The 11,902-nt window shown below is 45.6% G+C and overlaps 1 long non-coding RNA gene across 1 annotated transcript; it reads left to right on the top strand.

The window, feature by feature from the left end:
* The first annotated feature begins 10,682 nt into the window (after positions 1-10,682).
* On the top strand, positions 10,683-11,654 carry LOC141086059 (uncharacterized). The gene is made up of 3 exons (XR_012231492.1): positions 10,683-11,156; positions 11,234-11,304; positions 11,490-11,654. It is a non-coding gene; the product is annotated as an uncharacterized lncRNA (long non-coding RNA).
* Positions 11,655-11,902: the final 248 nt, after the last annotated feature.

Genomic DNA, 11,902 nt, shown 5'->3' with positions numbered 1-11,902 from the left:
AAAATATCGATATTTGCAGATGATGCAAAGCTATGTAAAGCAGTCAATACAAGAGAAGATAGTATTCTGCTACAGATGGATCTGGATAAGTTGGGAACTTGGGCCGAAAGGTGGCAGATGCAGTTTAACAATGATAAATGTAAGGTTATACACATGGGAAGAAGGAATCAGTATCACCATTACACACTGAAAGGTAAACCACTGGGTAAATCTAACATGGAGAAGAACTTGGGGATCCTAGTTAATGATAAACTTACCTGGAGTATCCAGTGCCAGGCAGCGGCTGCCAAGGCAAACAGGATCATGGGGTGCATTAAAAGAGGTCTGGATACACATGATGAGAGCATTATACTGCCTCTGTACAAATCTCTGGTTAGACCGCACATGGAATACTGTGTTCAGTTTTATAATAAATAATAATAAATTTTATTTTTATAGCGCCGACATATTCCGCAGCACTTTACATTTCAGAGGGGATTTGTACAGACAATAGACATTACAGCATAACAATAATCACATACAGTAGATTATAACAAATACCAAGAGGAGTGAGGGCCCTGCTCGCAAGCTTACAGTCTATGAGGAAAGAGGTAGACACGAAAGGTGGGTGGTAACAGTTGCCCTGATTGTATGGACCAGCCATAATGTTAAGTGTGTAACAGTACAGACACAGAGGGCTAATGGATGCATAAAGCATGTGGGAACATGATGCTGGGAACCTGGTTATGGTAAAACTTTTGGCTCTGCCACACAGGGATAGGTTAGGTTAATGTGTTGAGGCGATAGGCCAGTCTGAATAAATGCGTTTTCAGGACACGCTTAAAATTGTGGGGATTGGGGACTAATCGTATTGACCTGGGAAGTGCATTCCAAAGAATTGGCGCGGCACGTGTAAAGTCTTGGAGACGGGAGTGGGAGGTTCTGACTATTGAGGATACTAACCTCAGGTCATCAGCAGAACGGAGGGCGCGGGTAGGGTGGTATACTGAAACAAGGGAGGAGATGTAGGGTGGTGCTGAGCCATGGAGGGCTTTGTGGGTGAGGGTAATAAGTTTATACTGAATTCTGGAGTGGATGGGTAGCCAGTGTAATGACTGGCACAAGGTAGAGGCATCGGTGTAACGATTGGTGAGGAATATGATCCTGGCTGCAGCATTCAAGACAGATTGGAGAGGGGAGAGTTTTGTAAGAGGGAGACCGATTAGAAGAGAGTTACAATAGTCGAGACGAGAATGAATAAGAGAAACAGTAAGAGTTTTTGCAGAGTCAAAAGTAAGAAAAGGTCGAATTCTAGAAATGTTTTTGAGGTGCAGATGACAAGAGCGAGCCAGTGATCGAATGTGGGGGCAAAGGAAAGCTCGGAATCAAGTATGACCCCAAGACAGCGGGCATGTTGCTGTTGCAGTTTTGGGCACCAGTGCTCAGGAAGGATATAATGGAACTAGAGCGGGTACAAAGGAGGGCAACAAAATTAATAAAGGGGATGGGGGAACTACAATACCCAGAGAGATTAGCAAAATTAGGATTATTTAGTCTAGAAAAAAGATGACTGAGGGGCGGTCTAATAACCATGTATAAGTATATAAGGGGACAATACAAATATCTCTCTGAGGATCTGTTTATACCAAGGAAGGTGACAGTCACAAGGGGGCATTCTCTACGTCTGGAGGAGAAAAGATTTTTCCACCAACATAGAAGAGGATTCTTTACTGTTAGGGAAGTGAGAATCTGGAATTCCCTGCCTGAGGAGGTGGTGATGGTGAACTCAGTCGAAGGGTTCAAGAGAGGCCTGGATGTCTTCCTGGAGCGTAACCATATTGTATCTTACAGTTATTGTTAGGTTCTTTAGAAGGACATAGATCTGGGGATTTATTCTGACAGAATTTTATAGGCTGAACTGGATGGACTAATGTCTTTTCTCGGCCTTACTAACTATGTTACTATGATGACATCCGGGTCACCAAAGCTAGGAAACTTATTGTTCATGCGCAGTGCATGATCAGCAAGTCTCTCAGTCAGTGCAGCGCTGACAGCTTCTATGACATAGCGATGCTGCTTCTTCTGAATGCTATAGAAGCGATCTGCCTGCAAAAAATGATTGTCCCATAGTGGGACTAAGTAAAAAAGTTAGAAAAAAGTATTAAAAAAAAAAATAATTGTAAAAATATTTTTTAACCCCTTCACCCCCAATGGTGGTTTGCACGTTCATGACCGAGCCAATTTTTACAATTCTGACCACTGTCACTATTTATGAAAAAAACAGAAATATGGCAAAAATTTTGAAAATTTTGCAATTTTCAAACTTTGAATTTTTATGCCCTTAAAACAGAGAAATATGTGACACAAAATACTTACTAAATAACATTTTCCACATGTCTACTTTACATCAGCACAATTTGGGAAACAACACTTTTTTTGTTAGGAAGTTATAAGGGTTAAAAGTTGACCAGCGATTTCTCATTTTTACAACAAAGCTTACAAAACCATTTTATTTAGGGACCACCTCACATTTGAAGTCACTTTGAGGGGTCTATATGGCAGAAAATACCCAAAAGTGACACCATTCTAAAAACTGCACCCGTGAAGCTACTCAAAACTACATTCAAGAAGATTATTAACCCTTCAGGTGCTTTACAGGAGCAGAAGCAACGTGGAAGGAAAAAATGAACATTTAACTTTTTAGTCACAAAAATGATATTTTAGCAACAATTTTTTTATTTTCCCATGGGTAAGAGGAGAAAATGGACCCCAAAAGTTGTTGTCCAATTTGTCCCGAGTACGCTGATACCCAATATGTGGGGGGGAACCACTGTTTGGGCACATGGCAGGGCTCAGAAGGGAAGGAGCCCGGTATGACTTTTTCTACCTAAAATTGGCTGGAATTGAGATTGGACGCCATGTCGCGTTTGACGAGCGTCTGATGTGCCTAAACAGTGGAAACCCCCCACAAGTGTCCCCATTTTGGAAACTAGACCCCATAAGGAACTTATCTAGATGTGTGGTGAGCACTTTGAACCCCCAAGGGCTTCACAGAAGTTTATAACGCCCGGGCGTGAAAATAAAAAATCATATTTTTTCCACAAACATGATCATTTAGTCCCCAATATTTTGTTTTCCCAAGGGTAACAGGAGAAATTGGACCCCAAAAGTCGTTGTCCAACTTGTCCTGAGTACGCTGATACCCCATGTGGGAGAAAACTACTGTTTGGGCACACGTCAGGGCTCGAAAGGGAAGTAATGACGTTTTGGAAAGCAGATTTTGATGGAATGGTCTGCGGGCGTCATGTTCCATTTGCAGAGCCCATTTTGGAAACTAGACCCCCTAAGGAACGTATCTATATGTGTGGTGAGCACTTTGAACCCCCAAGTGTTTCACTAAAGATTATAATGCCCGGGTGTGAAAATATAAAATCCTGTTTTGTTCCCACATAAATGATCATTTAGTCCCCAATTTTTAATTTTCCCAAGAGTAACAGGAGAAATTGGACACCAAAAGTTGTTGTCCAATTTGTCCTGAGTACTCTGGTACCCCACATGTGGGAAAAAACTGTTTAGGCACACGTCGGGGCTCGAAAGGGAAGTAGTGTCGTTTTGGAATGCAGACTTCGATGGTCTGCTGGCGTCATGTTCTGTTTGCAGAGCCCCTGATGTGCCTAAACAGGAAAAAAACCCACATGTGACATCATTTTGGATACTAGACCCCCAAAGAACAAATCTAGATGTGCCCCCAACTAGTCTAATGTAAATTAGTAGTGCATGGAGGTGTGGTACAATTTGAATTAATCCTTCATACACAGGCCAGGTTTTTCGGGGCAGGTGTCGCATTGATAAGTGGTGTCCCTGCGTATTCCTTTTTTGTAACACACTCGACACCTTTTTTGTGGCTTACCTTTTCTTGTGTTTGGCGGGACCACCCCCGGAAAATGCTGACCTGGTACAATACGAGCACCTTCAGTTCCAGAAGTACAGGGGCCCGCTCCTTCCTGAGCGTCAAACATCAGGACCTTGACCACTACCTCCTGGAACTGAAGGTACAACGTATCGCTGGGGCATGCACATTGTGACACCAGGAATACGTTGAGCATTGCCATTTGGACGATGTGCACGGCCAGCTTTTTATACCACACCTTGGCCTTCCTCAATGCATTGTACGGTTGGAGGAGTTGATTGGAGAGATCAACGCCCCCCATGTATTTGTTGTACCCCACTACACATGTCGGTTTGCGGACCAGTGTAGAGGTACGCCGTACAGTGCAGAGGGTACTGCCATCACCGTGTATGGTGGTCAAGAGATGGACATCTCTCTTGTCCTTGTACTTAACCACCAGCAGGTGGTCGCTAAATTGGGCTCTGCTCTCTCCTTTTCGGAGCATCTGCCCAAGTAGCGTCTTCGGGAGTCCTCTCTGATTTTTGCGGAGAGTACCGTAGGCTGCGGTATGTCGCTCAGAGAGGGATTTGTAGAGTGGGATGCTGGTATAAAAGTTATCAGTGTAGAGGTGATAACCTTTATCCAGCAGTGGGTGCACCAAATCCCACACAATTTTCCCACTCACTCCCAGGAAAGGAGGACACTCAGGGGGTTCAATCCGGGTGTCCTTCCCTTCGTAAACTCTAAACCTGTGGATGTACCCTGAGGTACTCTCACACAGCTTATAGAGTTTGATTCCGTACCTGGCCCTCTTACTGGGCAGGTATTGATGGAATCGCAGCCTTCCCTTGAAGTGAACCAAGGACTCATCCACGCAGATGTCCCTTTAGGGCACATACACTTCTGCAAACTTTTTGTTGAAGTGTTCGATGACCGGCCGAACTTTGAAAAGATGGTCAAAGTTGGGGTCATCTCGTGCGGGACACTGTGCATTATCAGTATAATGCAGAAACTTGTGGATGGCCTCAAAACACGTCCGGGCCATGACCATTCAGAACACTGGAGTGTTGTATAAAATATCAACACTCCAATATTGCCGAATTTACGGCTTCTTCAGTATCCCCATATGGAGGACCAGGCCCCAAAACTGCGTCATTTCAACTGCGTCTACAGGAGACCAGTTTGAAAATGATGAACGCAGGTTTTGCTCCAAAAATTGACGAGAGTACAAATTAGTTTGCTCCACCATGAGGTTAACAAAATCGTCAGAAAAAAATGACTTTGAAAAAGTCAATTTCTGTGAGGCCGGTGGTGTCAAACTTGATTCCTGATTCTGCCACAAAATCAGGAAACAGTGGCTCGTAGTTTTCGGGGGGCGAGGTCCATATGGGGATCACTGGGTCAGCTGCGGGCATGGTGGGCGCTGCCTCATCTCCTGTCCTGGAGTGTCTGCGTGGTGGTTCCGCAGGACACGAGGAGGAAGATGAGGAGGGGGAAGAGGAAGAGGATGAAGAATCCGAAAAATAAAGAAAAGTGGGATCGCCATCCTCGCTATCAGTGTCGGAGGCAAGTATAGCATATACCTCCTCCATTGAATAGCGCTGTTGGGATGAATTTGATGACATTTTTGTGTAAATATGGTGCTTGGGTGTACACTTTATTGAAAACTGTATGTGTACATGTGGGGGGAAGTGATTGGTGTAAACTTTCTGTAAAGAAAAAGCTGTGGAAAAAAGTCTAAAACAGCAGGCTCTAGCTGATAAGTGTCACTTATCAAAATTAGGCTACTGGATGTGCGCACAGGGTGGCGCAAGGGGGTGAAAAAAAAGGAAAACGGCAGGCACAAACTCTGATAAGTGAACTGTGTCACTTATCAAAGTTTGGCAGCTGGGGGATGTGTGTGCGGAGTTGGCGCTAAGGGGGCTGAGAAAAAAGGGAGCACAAGTGTTGCTCGATGAACTGCGTCACCAATCAATGCTCGGCGGCTGCGCAAAGGTGGGTGGAGGGGGGTACAAAAAAGGGGGATGGGGGAATGGGGTTAATGAAGAGATATTGGGCAGGGATCAACAGTTAGGGTTGTAGTTAGGTGGCACAAAGGGGGTGAAAAAAATGAAAAACGGCAGGCACAAGCTTTGATAAATGACGTGTGTCACTTATCCAAGTTTTGCGGCTGCAGGATGTGTATACGGAGGTGGCGCAAAGGGGGCTAAGGAAAAAAAAGCGAGCACGAGTGCTGATCAGTGAACTGCGTCACCGATGAACGCTCGGCAGCTGCGCACGGAGGCGGCGCAAAGGTGGGTGGAGGGGGGTACAAAAAAGGGGGATGGGGAATGGGGTGGATGAATAGTGATTGGGCAGGGATCAGTTAGGGTTGTAGTTAGGTGGCACAAAGGGGGTGAAAAAAATGAGAACCGGCAGGCACAAGCTTTGATAATTGATGTGTGTCACTTATCCAAGTTTTGTGGCTGTGGGATGTGTGTACGGAGGTGGCGCAAAGGGGGCTAAGGAAAAAAAGCGAGCACGAGTGTTGATCGGTGAACTGCGTCACCGATCAACGCTCGGCGGCTGCGCACGGAGGCGCAAAAGGGGGGTGGAGGGGGGTAAAACGAGGGGGAAGGAGGGATGGGGGATGAAGATAGATGGGGGGTGAAGATAGATTGGGCAGGGGATCAGGAACACTTACGGTTGGCGTTTTTTTCTTTCTTTCTTTTCTGCAGGAATTGTGATGCTACAAGTTGTGGCACCACAATACCCAGCACAGGAGCTCTTGCTGCATCCGACCTCTCTGCAGGAATCCTCAGCTAGAGTGAGGACCCCTGCAGACAGGTCAGAGGCAGGTCAGGGGCAGGTCACAGAGCGATCACATCTCTGCTGTGACCTGTCATTGGTGGGATCGAATGATTACATCGATCCACCAATCCCTGATCTGCCTGGTGACCATGGCAACTACCTAGGATCGGAGCTCACAGCTCCGATTCCTAGGCAGGTCATGCCCAGGTCACCAGCAGGGCACAGAGCGGTCACATCGTGACCGCAGCTGTGCCGTGTTTGGCGGGATCGCCGATCTAATCGATTGCACCAACCAGCTTCTGCAGGCCCTGCTGGGCCTGCACCACGCTCTAGCCTAGGATCGGTGCTAATATAGCACCGATCTGGGCCGGTACTGGCAGGGCACAGCGGCGATATAGCGCCGCTGTGCGCTGCGATTGGCGCGATCGTTTAGATCGGCGATCGCGCCAATCTGGGGGCTTACTCTAGGATCGAGTACATCGGTACTCCGATCCTAGCCTAGGGCATCATTGTTTCAAAAACATCAACTCGTCTCACAAAAAGCAAGACCTCACATGATTCTGTTAGCCAAAATATGGAAAAATGATAGATCTCAAAATGTGGTGATGCAAAAAATATTTTTTGCAATAAAAGGTGTCTATTAGTGTGTGACAGCTGCCAAACATAAAAACCCGCTATAAGGCCTCTTTCACACGTCCTGATATTTCTGGTACCGAAGATGTCAGTGTCTGTGTCTGTAATATGTGTGGCACACATGTGCCAACCGTGTGCCGCATCAGTACCACACGGATGGGCGCCAGGGAAGAAGCGTTACAGTAAGCGCTGTTCCCCGGCGCCAGGTGCTGAACACGGCTCTCATCATTCTCCCCTGCTCTGCCGGCGATTGGACGAGCAGGGGAGAATGATGAGAGTTATACTTAAGTAATGAAAGAGACAGCAGGCAGTGACTGATGGGACTAATACTCCCATCAGCCTACCCCTGCTGCTGCTAATAACAGTGACAGCAGGACATCCATTTTAAGTTTATGCTTAGAACATACAACACTGCCCTTCACCTCTCCAAACAAACCTATTTCAACACCCTCATCATCTCACTGTCCAATAACCCGAAACGTCTCTTTGACACTTTTCATTCTCTACTCAATCCAAGAGTACAGGCCCCAACCACGGAGCTCCGAGCTGACGATCTGGCCAATTACTTCAAAGAAAAAATTGACCAGATCCGACAGGAAATTATCTCCAAATCCCCTCATACCATGCACTGTCCTCCCTCCCCCACTGCATCTAACTCACTCTCTGATTTTGAACCAGTCACAGAAGAAGAAGTAAGCAGGCTCCTTGCATCTTCTCGCCCAACTACTTGCACCAGTGACCCATTTCCGTCACATCTCCTCCAGTCCCTTTCCCCTGCTGTCACCCCTCACCTAACTAAAATATTTAACCTCTCTCTCTCTTCTGGTATTTTTCCCTCCTCATTTAAGCATGCCACCATACATCCACTACTTAAAAAACCATCCCTTGACCAAAACTGTGCCGCTAACTATAGACCTGTCTCTAATCTTCCCTTCATCTCTAAACTCCTGGAACGTCTGGTCCACTCCCGTCTTATCCGCTATCTCTCAGAAAACTCTGTTCTCGACCCTCTCCAAGCCGGTTTCCGCTCTTTACACTCCACTGAAACTGCCCTCACTAAAGTCTCTAATGATCTGCTAACAGCTAAATCAAATGGTCATTACTCCATGCTAATTCTCTTGGATCTCTCTGCAGCATTCGACACTGTGGATCATCAGCTCCTCCTCACTATGCTCCATTCCATTGGCCTCAAGGACACCGTTCTCTCCTGGTTCTCCTCCTATCTCTCCGACCGCTCCTTTACTGTTTCTTTTGCCGGTTCCTCCTCCTCTCACCTTCCCCTTACTGTTGGGGTTCCTCAAGGATCGGTTCTAGGCCCCCTCCTCTTCACCTTGTACACTGCCCCTATTGGTCAAACAATCAGTAGATTTGGTTTCCAGTACCATCTCTATGCTGATGACACCCAATTATACGCTTCTTCTCCTGACATCACGCCAGCCTTTCTAGAAAACACTGGCGATTGTCTAAATGCTGTGTCTAATATCATGTCCTCACTATATCTGAAACTGAACCTGTCAAAGACTGAACTCCTTGTGTTTCCTCCCGCTACTAATGTACCTACACCCGACATTGCCATTTCCGTGTGTGGTTCCACTATTACTCCCCAGCAACATGCCCGCTGTCTTGGGGTCATACTTGATTCCGAGCTTTCCTTTGCCCCCACATTCGATCACTGGCTCGCTCTTGTCATCTGCACCTCAAAAACATTTCTAGAATTCGACCTTTTCTTACTTTTGACTCTGCAAAAACTCTTACTGTTTCTCTTATTCATTCTCGTCTCGACTATTGTAACTCTCTTCTAATCGGTCTCCCTCTTACCAAACTCTCCCCTCTCCAATCTGTCTTGAATGCTGCAGCCAGGATCATATTCCTCACCAATCGTTACACCGATGCCTCTACCTTGTGCCAGTCATTACACTGGCTACCCATCCACTCCAGAATTCAGTATAAACTTATTACCCTCACCCACAAAGCCCTCCATGGCTCAGCACCACCCTACATCTCCTCCCTTGTTTCAGTATACCACCCTACCCGCGCCCTCCGTTCTGCTGATGACCTGAGGTTAGTATCCTCAATAGTCAGAACCTCCCACTCCCGTCTCCAAGACTTTACACGTGCCGCGCCAATTCTTTGGAATGCACTTCCCAGGTCAATACGATTAGTCCCCAATCCCCACAATTTTAAGCGTGTCCTGAAAACGCATTTATTCAGACTGGCCTATCGCCTCAACACATTAACCTAACCTATCCCTGTGTGGCAGAGCCAAAAGTTTTACCATAACCAGGTTCCCAGCATCATGTTCCCACATGCTTTATGCATCCATTAGCCCTCTGTGTCTGTACTGTTACACACTTAACATTATGGCTGGTCCATACAATCAGGGCAACTGTTACCACCCACCTTTCGTGTCTACCTCTTTCCTCATAGACTGTAAGCTTGCGAGCAGGGCCCTCACTCCTCTTGGTATTTGTTATAATCTACTGTATGTGATTATTGTTATGCTGTAATGTCTATTGTCTGTACAAATCCCCTCTGAAATGTAAAGTGCTGCGGAATATGTCGGCGCTATAAAAATAAAATTTATTATTATTATTATTATTATAAGGCTGATGGGAGTATTCATCAGCCGCCGCCTGCACTATAAATAAATAAATAAAAGAAAAATAGTAACATAGTTATTAAGATTGAAGCAAGACTTTAAGTCCATCTAGTTCAACCCATATCCTGTCCTAACCTGTCCTAACATGTTGATCCAGAGGAAGGCAAAAAAACTCATGTGGCAAACAATAGGCTTCACATTGGGGAAAAAAATTCCTTCCCGACTCCACATACGGCAATCAGACTAGCTCCCTGGATCAACGCAATATTAAGGAAACTAGTGTATATACCCTGTAATATTATACTTTTCAAGAAAGGCATCCAGGCCCTTCTTAAATTTTAGTAGGGAATCACTCATTACAACATCGGTGATAGAGAGTCCGTGCTGTGATGGTATGTAATGAACATATGTAAAAGACGTGCCCTAGGAGGTTGAAAACAAACAACAAGTGTGACACTGGTAAATAAAGGATACAGTGAGATTCGTGGTCGGCTGGTGCTACTGGATGTGCAATACCACATGAAAAGTAATAGCCGACTGGAATGAGTGCCAAGACAGGTACCTGAGAGGAACTGTAATGGAAAATTCCATATATTATTATTAAAGAACCGCTGTCATAAGTGCAAAAATGAGAAAATGCTGTCAATGTGATAAAGTAGAGAACCAGCAAGACATGAGCTGGATCTCTTACAAATATTTCCTTAGTCTGTGGCACATGCACATGCGTCCAGCCACAGACTAATGTAATATTTGTAAGATATCCAGCTCATGTCTTGCTGGTTCTCTACTTTATCACATTGACATCATTTTCTCATTTTTTGCAGCGCTATTCCTCTGCACACTCAGTGCCTCTCCTGAACAGCGCGTTCACTTTCCCTGTGACACACTTGCCTCCCTGGTCAGGACAGACCATTTGGAAAATCACAGGTGACTCTAGCTGTCCCAGACAACATTAGGGCACCACTATTGTACCAACTAGTGCCTTTTTACTTATGCTTTCTTCTCTTTCAATTTTAGCACCCAGTTGTGGACATTCATGCCTGTCACAAACAATAGAGGATAGTTTCCTGAATATATTACAGGTGATTTCACACTTCTTAATACAGTGTTCACCTCACATTCTTTGTCCTCAGGGCTACTCATACCTACTACATGTTTCAATTGCAGTACAAATTTCTGGACACCCACACCAATTATTGGATCTACCGGTCCCTGTATAACCCAAGGTGTCAAACCCGTGGGTCTGGTGATTTCCTACATGAATGGGTAATTTAGTTCACATTACATGCATATCCTCAGCCTATCTCAGTACACACATTTATACTCTTTTTTATCATCCTCAGTGTCCTTTCATTCTCAGTAGCTGCTGCTTCCCAGACGTCTGTTTCTCTACATTATTAATGAATATACCCAGGTATTAATTGACTGTTTTGGATTTTTTCTCCTTCCTCATTCACATAACATCGCACAATATGTTTATGTTTATGTGCCATAGTCACTCACCGTCTTGTTCTTTCTTTCTCTTTTTTTTCAGTACTGAATAGTGCCTACTTATGACAGCGGTTATTTAATAATAATATATGGAATTTTCCATTACAGTTCCTCTCAGGTACCTGTCTTGGCACTCATTCCAGTCGGCTATTACTTTTCATGTGGTATTGCACATCCAGTAGCACCAGCCGACCACGAATCTCACTGTATCCTTTATTTACCAGTGTCACACTTGTTGTTTGTTTTCAACCTCCTAGGGCACGTCTTTTACATATGTTCCTTGTGACGCCTCTGGCTAATACGTCCAAGAGTGGACCCTCTGGATCGCGGATCCGGAGCCCCTGGGCCGAGCGCACCTGGTGAAGACCGACCCCTGTACAGGGATCGTTAGGGGCAGGACCGCAGGGGGCGGAACCGCGACAGCCGGAGCCAGCAGGGACGACTCGGAGGACAGGCAGACAGAGCAGGAATAGCGGGGTGGAAAGGCGGAAGGTAATGGCTAGGAGACTACAGGAAAGGTT

Source organism: Dendrobates tinctorius, unplaced genomic scaffold, assembly GCF_039654945.1.
Source record: "Dendrobates tinctorius isolate UK_male_01 unplaced genomic scaffold, ASM3965494v1 ptg000030l, whole genome shotgun sequence".
Lineage (NCBI taxonomy): Eukaryota > Metazoa > Chordata > Amphibia > Anura > Dendrobatidae > Dendrobates > Dendrobates tinctorius.
Note: the sequence above shows the minus strand (reverse complement) of the source record. Positions and strands in the feature narration are given on the sequence as shown.